General features: G+C 41.2%; 1 pseudogene; it reads right to left on the bottom strand.

The window, feature by feature from the left end:
• Positions 1-3,810: 3,810 nt before the first annotated feature.
• LOC116589293 lies at positions 3,811-4,123 on the bottom strand (annotated as a pseudogene).
• Between the last annotated feature and the right edge of the window lie 2,691 nt (positions 4,124-6,814).

Raw genomic sequence — 6,814 nt, 5'->3', positions numbered from 1 at the left:
ACATGCATTCTAGACCTGCACTGTCCATTACAGTAGCCACTAGCCATGTGTGCCTATTTAAGTTTAAATTATTAAAATTAAAAATTCAGTTCATCAGTCACAATGACCACATTGTAAGAACTCCGGAGCAACATCTGGCTAGTGGCCACTCTTGAAAAGCTTGCATGGTGGAAAGTTCTGCTAAACAACCCCATTTTAGGCACATAGTATCTTCGGGTTGTGGGGGAAAAGGAGGCTTGCTGCTGCTAAAATGCCATTCCACAGTTATAGCAGGCCTATACTTTATAAAAGCCTTTGAGTAAAAACTCTTAATTAAAATTCATCCTTTCGGTTGGCATTTATTTGAACCCAAATTACCTGTTTTTAGTAGGTGTAAGTATTTTCACTAGAAGTATTTATCTACTGGCTCATGTTATATGAAAAAGATTTCTAACTATTATGCTCCTTCACTATAAAACTTGCAGATTTAAAATAATTTACAAAAATGAGCGATTAATTCAGAGGGAATAAGGAAGCTAAACAAATCAAATTCAGGAATCATTAGTTGAAAAACTTGTATAATTAGGTTAATCATTTAAATAAACAACAAAATATATGCTTAGTGGGACAGTCCCCCACATTACTTTTAGTAAAGTGAAATAATTTAAAGTAAAATGAAAAGAAAATAATGAATGTGAAACAATTAATAAAAATCATTACATGGAATTTTATGTCAATGTGAGTCATGGTAATTTGCTTGACACAATACCAAAAGTAGACAATCAAGCCATTTAATAAATGTGACTTTTATATTTGAAAACAATTCAAAATCCTAAGGTTAAGAAATTTCATCCAATGGGGGGTACCTGGGTGGCTCAGTGGGTTAGGCCTCTGCCTTCGGCTCAGGTCGTGATCTCAGGGTCCTGGGATTGAGCCCCACATTGGGCTCTCTGCTCGGCGGGGAGCCTGCTTCCTCCTGTCTCTGTGCCTGCCTCTCTGCCTACTTGTGATCTCTGTCAAATAAATAAACAAAATCTAAAAAAAAAAAAAATAGAAAGAAAGAAAGAAAAGAAATTTCATCCAAGGGAAAATATTTCTATACATTTTCTAGATAGTATGAAGTTTAGATAAGTAGCTAAACCCTTTAAATATTATTGCCATGAATTTGCCCTGTTCATTAAAACTCCAGAGTCTCATATATAATCTTACAAAAATAGTATAATTTTGTTTTTGTAGAGTCCCAGGGTCAAAAACCTTTTTTACAACAGTCAGACTTCCATCGTTATATTAAAAAAAGAAAAATAACAGTCCTCTTGTTTTAAAAAATGTTTCATCTAAATCACTTACTACTTTCCACATAAAAATTAATTCAATATGAGAAGTTCATAGTATGGTATCTAACTTGATACTTTTGTTGTTATAACATGTCATCTGTTAGCTGAGAACTCCGACTTGTGAATTCTTTGGCTCTAATACTATATTGCAACTTCCTCTGGTTGCAAGCATGCTATGTTTGTAAGCCATACTATGCTCATCTGTTTTTCAGATGTGAAGAGTTGATTTGGAAAGAGACCATCATTCATTCGTTTGGCCACTAATAGAAATGTTCTCATCCCCTCTATGACATAGGTAGAATTCACCTTACTATACAGATTAGGTAATCTCAGAGAGGTCAAGTGACTTGCCTAAAGTTGCTTAGCTTGCTCAAGTAATGGGGTATGGATGTAAATCCAGTTTGCCTAACTTCAAAGCACTTTCTACTGTGCCATGTTGCTTTTCTGATTTCTCGAAATCTTTAACAGTAATCAGGGAACTCAAAGACTGTTGCCTGTTTTCTGATAACTTTTTCCTAGGGTTTGTGTCTTCTGTAGCACCCAGAGGATTTTTATGCAATGTTGGCTACACTGAACGATTCCACATTGAAGGCTATCTTATACAGCCATGGGAACTTCAGTATCTTAATCTAAACAGAACTATAGCTTTTAGGAGACAGGTACCCTCAGTGGAAGCATTTATTAAATTCAGGACAGAATTAAGAAAAAATGCTTCCTGCTACCACTGATATTTCTAACTTAACAGCATTTCCATATTCTTACACGTGGGACTCAGAGATTTCGATTGCTGATGAATGAACTCAAGGATAAAAGAGCTCTAACCAATAAATATTTCATTGGCTTTTACTATTCTATACTCAGGAGGAAGTTTTAAAAATATAAGTTTGTTATTAGGAAGTACATTAAGTCCAATTCGGAAAAGATTCTTTTTCATTCATCCTAAGAAGAGAGAGGAAATCTGCATCCTTCCTACTTAAGATATCTACCCATGTTGGAAACCTTTCCATTATTTAAAAAACAGAGGATTGTCTTAACTTCTTACTTCTCTCCCAAAGAGAGAACATTTTCACAGTTCAACCACACTGAAATTGCTGATTCAGTGCTGATGACACACGCTCAGCAAGAACCCAGGTGCAAGCAAGAGCCCAGACAGCTGGAGGAATGGCTGAAAGATAGGGTTTTTTGTGGGCGGGGATAGTTAGGTAGAATGGAATCTGATGGCTAAGCACCTTGTTTCTGTGTGAGAGTTATTATTTTATGTACATAATATATAATTACAGTACATGTGTCTTATTTTTTATTTTATTTAAATTGAATTAATTAGCATGTAGTGTATCGTTAGTTTCAGATGTAGAGTTCAGTTGTTCATTAGTTGCATATAACACCCAGTGCTTATGACATCACCTGCCTTCCTTAATGCCCATCACACAGTTACCCCATCCCCCTACCTGCCCCCCCCTCAGCAACCCTCAGTTTGTTTCCTGTGATTAAGAGTCTCTTATGGTGTGTCTCCCTCTCTGATTTCATCTTACTTTATTTTTCCTTCCCTTCCCCTATGATTATCTGTTTTTTTTCCTAAATTCCGCATGTAAGTAAAACCATGTAATTATTTTTCTCTGATTGACTTATTTCGCTTAGCATAATACCTTCCAATTCCATCCACATTGTTGCAAAAGGTAAGATTTTATCCTTTTTGATGGCTGAGTCATATTCCATTGTGTATATATGGCACATCTTCTTTATCCATTCATCTGTTGATGGACATCTCGGCTCTTTCCATAGTTTGGCTGTTGTGGACATTGCTGCTATAAACATTGGGGTACAGGTGCCCCTTTGAATCACAACATATCCTTCGCGTAAAACCTAGTAGTGCAATTACTGGATATCCTTTGGGTAAATACCTGGTAGTGCCATTACTAGGTCATTGGGGTACAGGTGCCCCTTTGAATCACAACATATGCTTCGGGTAAAACCTAGTAGTGCAATTACTGGATATCCTTTGGGTAAATACCTGGTAGTGCCATTACTAGGTCATTTTTAACTTCTTGGGGAACCTCCATACTGTTTTCCAGAGTAGCTGCACTAGCTTGCATTCCCACCAGTAATGTAAGAGGATTCCCTTTTTCTGCATCCTCACCAACATTTGTTGTTTTCTGACTTGTTAATATTTAGATAGGTGTTTCAAAGTCCCATGAACATTAAAGGATATTGGAGGTTTTTAAATAGGGAACTGACATGGATGTGTCAGAAAATAACTTTTTTTTTTTTTTCCTCAGCAATCTTTACTCAGTTCTCGGGGGAATGTCTCCCTTCCCATGCTCCTGTCCCTCCTGCCCCACCAGGGCGCTGTGGGATTCAGTGTCCTCTGTTGAGAGTAGGTCCAGGGCCAGAGGCCTGGTCTGGAGAATATTCAGGACAGCTGGTCCCTTAGTGGGGATGCTGGTCTTCTCTGTTGTGGGGAAGAAGGAAGATGGGCAGAAATACTGCCCACGAGCACTCAGAGCCCCATTATCTCCCCGGCTTGGGTTTCAGGGTAATGAGGGGTGGGGATGTCCCCTAGCCTCAGCAGCCAGAGGAACTCGAGGATCAGGTTCCCAGGGTAGCTGCAGAGAAGCAGCTCAGAGCAAGGGCTCCTGAATCGGGGCAGAGATGGGGGGAAAATCCGTAGGGGGTGCTGCAGTAAGGGTGGTCATTGTGCAGGCCGAGTCAAGAGAAATGGGTGGCCATGTTCTCTTCAGAAAGGAACTGCCCAAGGGTTCCTGCTTTTCCTCCAGGTTCTGCTTGGTGGTCGTGGGCACAGCTCCTCCCATAGGGGAGCTCACATACTGGGCTCAAGGGCATCCCTAACGTGGCCAGTGCGTAGCGCTGGGCCCAGCCTGGGGGCCTTGTTCCAGGGGGTGCTGCAGGATCATAGAAAATAACATTTACTGCTACAGGGAAAATGACTTGAAGGTTGTATGATTAAAGGCTGGGAAACTGGTTTTAAAGTGTTATAATAACTCAGGCAAAGATTGTTGAAAGTGTCTTTAGAAATGTGGTAGTGACAGAACAGAATATTTAAGAGAAATAATAAAAGAATTGACTGAAACTAGATATGAAGATGGGCAAGGAGTTTGTTTCAGTTTGGACAACAGGAATGAGTGGAAATGTGAGTGAGCTTTGGAATATAGGAAGAGGACCAGGTTATTATCAGGTTATAATGGGAGGGAAGACATCACAAGTTCAATTACAGACAAGGGAGTTTCATTGTGAATCTGGGGCAGCCCATTAGAGATACTGGAAAATAGATTTCAGCATTTGTAGATCAGGAGAAGAGTAGGGTTGTTCCGGGAAAGAAAGATAATGCAAATGACCTCCAGAGGCCAAAGGAGCCAGATGACCAAAGAAAAAGGCTTGACATGTCCAGCTTGTCCAGCTAGACAGGAAATGGTTTTTATTAAGGGAACTTATGGATAGAAGGATGTCTTGGGCTGCCACAAGACAAGCAGATCTCCATAACCCAATCTCCCTTAAGACCTGCTTTTATAGCCCTAGAGACTAAGAGTATGTGTTGAGGGACCACCCAAGCAGAGAATATTTAAGAATAGACATATCTCTAGGGCAGATCAAGGGTGTTCTGCTCTGAAGGTGTACTTAAGTGTGCTGCTGAACAAAAGAACGGTGGGAGTGGGGTTACATGCTCCAGAAGGTTTCAGGACAGGGTGCCTGGGTGGCTCAGTGGGTTAAACCTCTGCCTTCAGCTCAGGTCATGATCTCAGGGTCCTAGGGTCGAGCCCCGCATCGGGCTCTCTGCTCGGCGGGGAGCCTTCTTCCCCCTCTCTCTCTATCTGCCTCTCTGCCTACTTGTGATCTCTCTCTGTCAAATAAATAAATAAAATCTTTAAAAAAAGAAGAAGAAGAAGAAGAAGAAGGTTTCTGTCACAAACTGGCAGGTTTGTCTAAGATGGCAGGTTTGTCTAAGATGGCATCAGTCTGATTCCAGATATGGAAGTTTTGTCTAAGATGGAAGGTTTGTCTAAGATGGCATTAGTCTGATTCCAGATATGGAAGTCATTATATATAGGTAATAAAGGATAATTGGAAGAAAGGCAGGCAGGAACAAGGCCTCCCATTCCTGTCCTAGGAGGAAAACTACTCTTAAAAGGAAAAACACCCCATCCTGTTATTCTCGGCTTTACGCAGTGCCCTAGCTTTAAGTCATCCAAATGAGAGGACTTACACAACTTGTATGTGACAGAAAGGAAGGGAATGGCCTCGGACATCCTAATCCAGGCCTAGGGGCCCACTCAACAGCCAGTGGGATATTTAAACGAAGTGCTTGATCTGTTGCCCTATAGCTGGCTAACATGCCTTAGGGCAGTGGTGGCTGCTGCTCTCTTGGTCTCCTAGGCTGCAGAACACCACCCTGGAAGGAGCCTTCGACCCTTTCCCAGGTGAACAACTGCCAGATAGGTAGATGAGTGTGTGGACAAAAACCTGATTGGATGACAGGTGTCTGGGGGTTAATGAGATTAAAACAGCCCAGGGACACCTGGGTGGCTCAGTCAATTAAGCATTTGCTTTTGACTCAGGTCATGATCCCAAGGTCTTGGGATCGAGCCCCACTTTGGGCTTTCTGCAGGGAACCTGCTTCTCCCTCTCCCTGCTGCTGCTCCTGCTTGTACACACACTCTCTCTCTCTCTCTGGCAAATAAATAAAATCTTAAAAAAAAAAAAGATTAAAACAGCACATACTGAAAAGCTTGGAAAAACCCATAGATTTAAAGACCAAATTGGCAACCCAACCCTCTCGGTTCCCCTCCCTCTTTGGGAGCTTTGTACTATTGCTCAGTAAACTTTGCTTTACTGTAGCTCAATGAGCTTTGCTTTGCTGCCCACCACTTTTCATCTTGTCTTCCTCTTTCTTCAAAGGGGAGTGACCAAGAGCTGTGTCCACCTAAGGAAAAGAAATCCTGTAACATAGGTGATAGTTGAAACTAGCAGAGTGGATAAGAACACAAAAAGACATGTAGAAGAGAAGAAAGCAGAAGCAGGAGTAGAAGTCTGTGGAACACGGACATGAGAAAGACAGGTGAGGTGGGGCAGAGGAACTGAAGAGTAGCCGTTAGTGATAGGAGAAGAATCAGAAGAATGTTGTCCTAGAAGGCAAGGGAGGAATGGACTTCAGGACGCTAGGGTTCGGGGGGTGCAGCCATGTCAAGTTTGACAAAAACTGAGAAGAAAAGTTCCTGAATTGGGTAGCTGTGTGGGCATGGGTGTCTTTAGTGAGAGCAGTTTCAGAAGAGTAGAAGAACAGAGGATGACAGAGTTAAAGAATGAATGAGAAATGAAGAAAGTATAAATAATTTGTGAGGACAGTTCTTTCATAATTGGCAGTTCAGAAAAGGAAAGCAAATAGGGGATGTATTTAAGGAGATGTTGAGTTTGTTTGTGAGAAAGTAGGGTTGAAGGAAGTCCTAATTGTTGGGAAAAACGTGTACCCTATTGCCATCAGAAGTGGT

The sequence above is a fragment of the Mustela erminea genome, chromosome 4, assembly GCF_009829155.1.
Source record: "Mustela erminea isolate mMusErm1 chromosome 4, mMusErm1.Pri, whole genome shotgun sequence".
In the NCBI taxonomy this organism is placed as follows: domain Eukaryota; kingdom Metazoa; phylum Chordata; class Mammalia; order Carnivora; family Mustelidae; genus Mustela; species Mustela erminea.
This window is presented reverse-complemented; position numbering and strand designations above follow the sequence as displayed.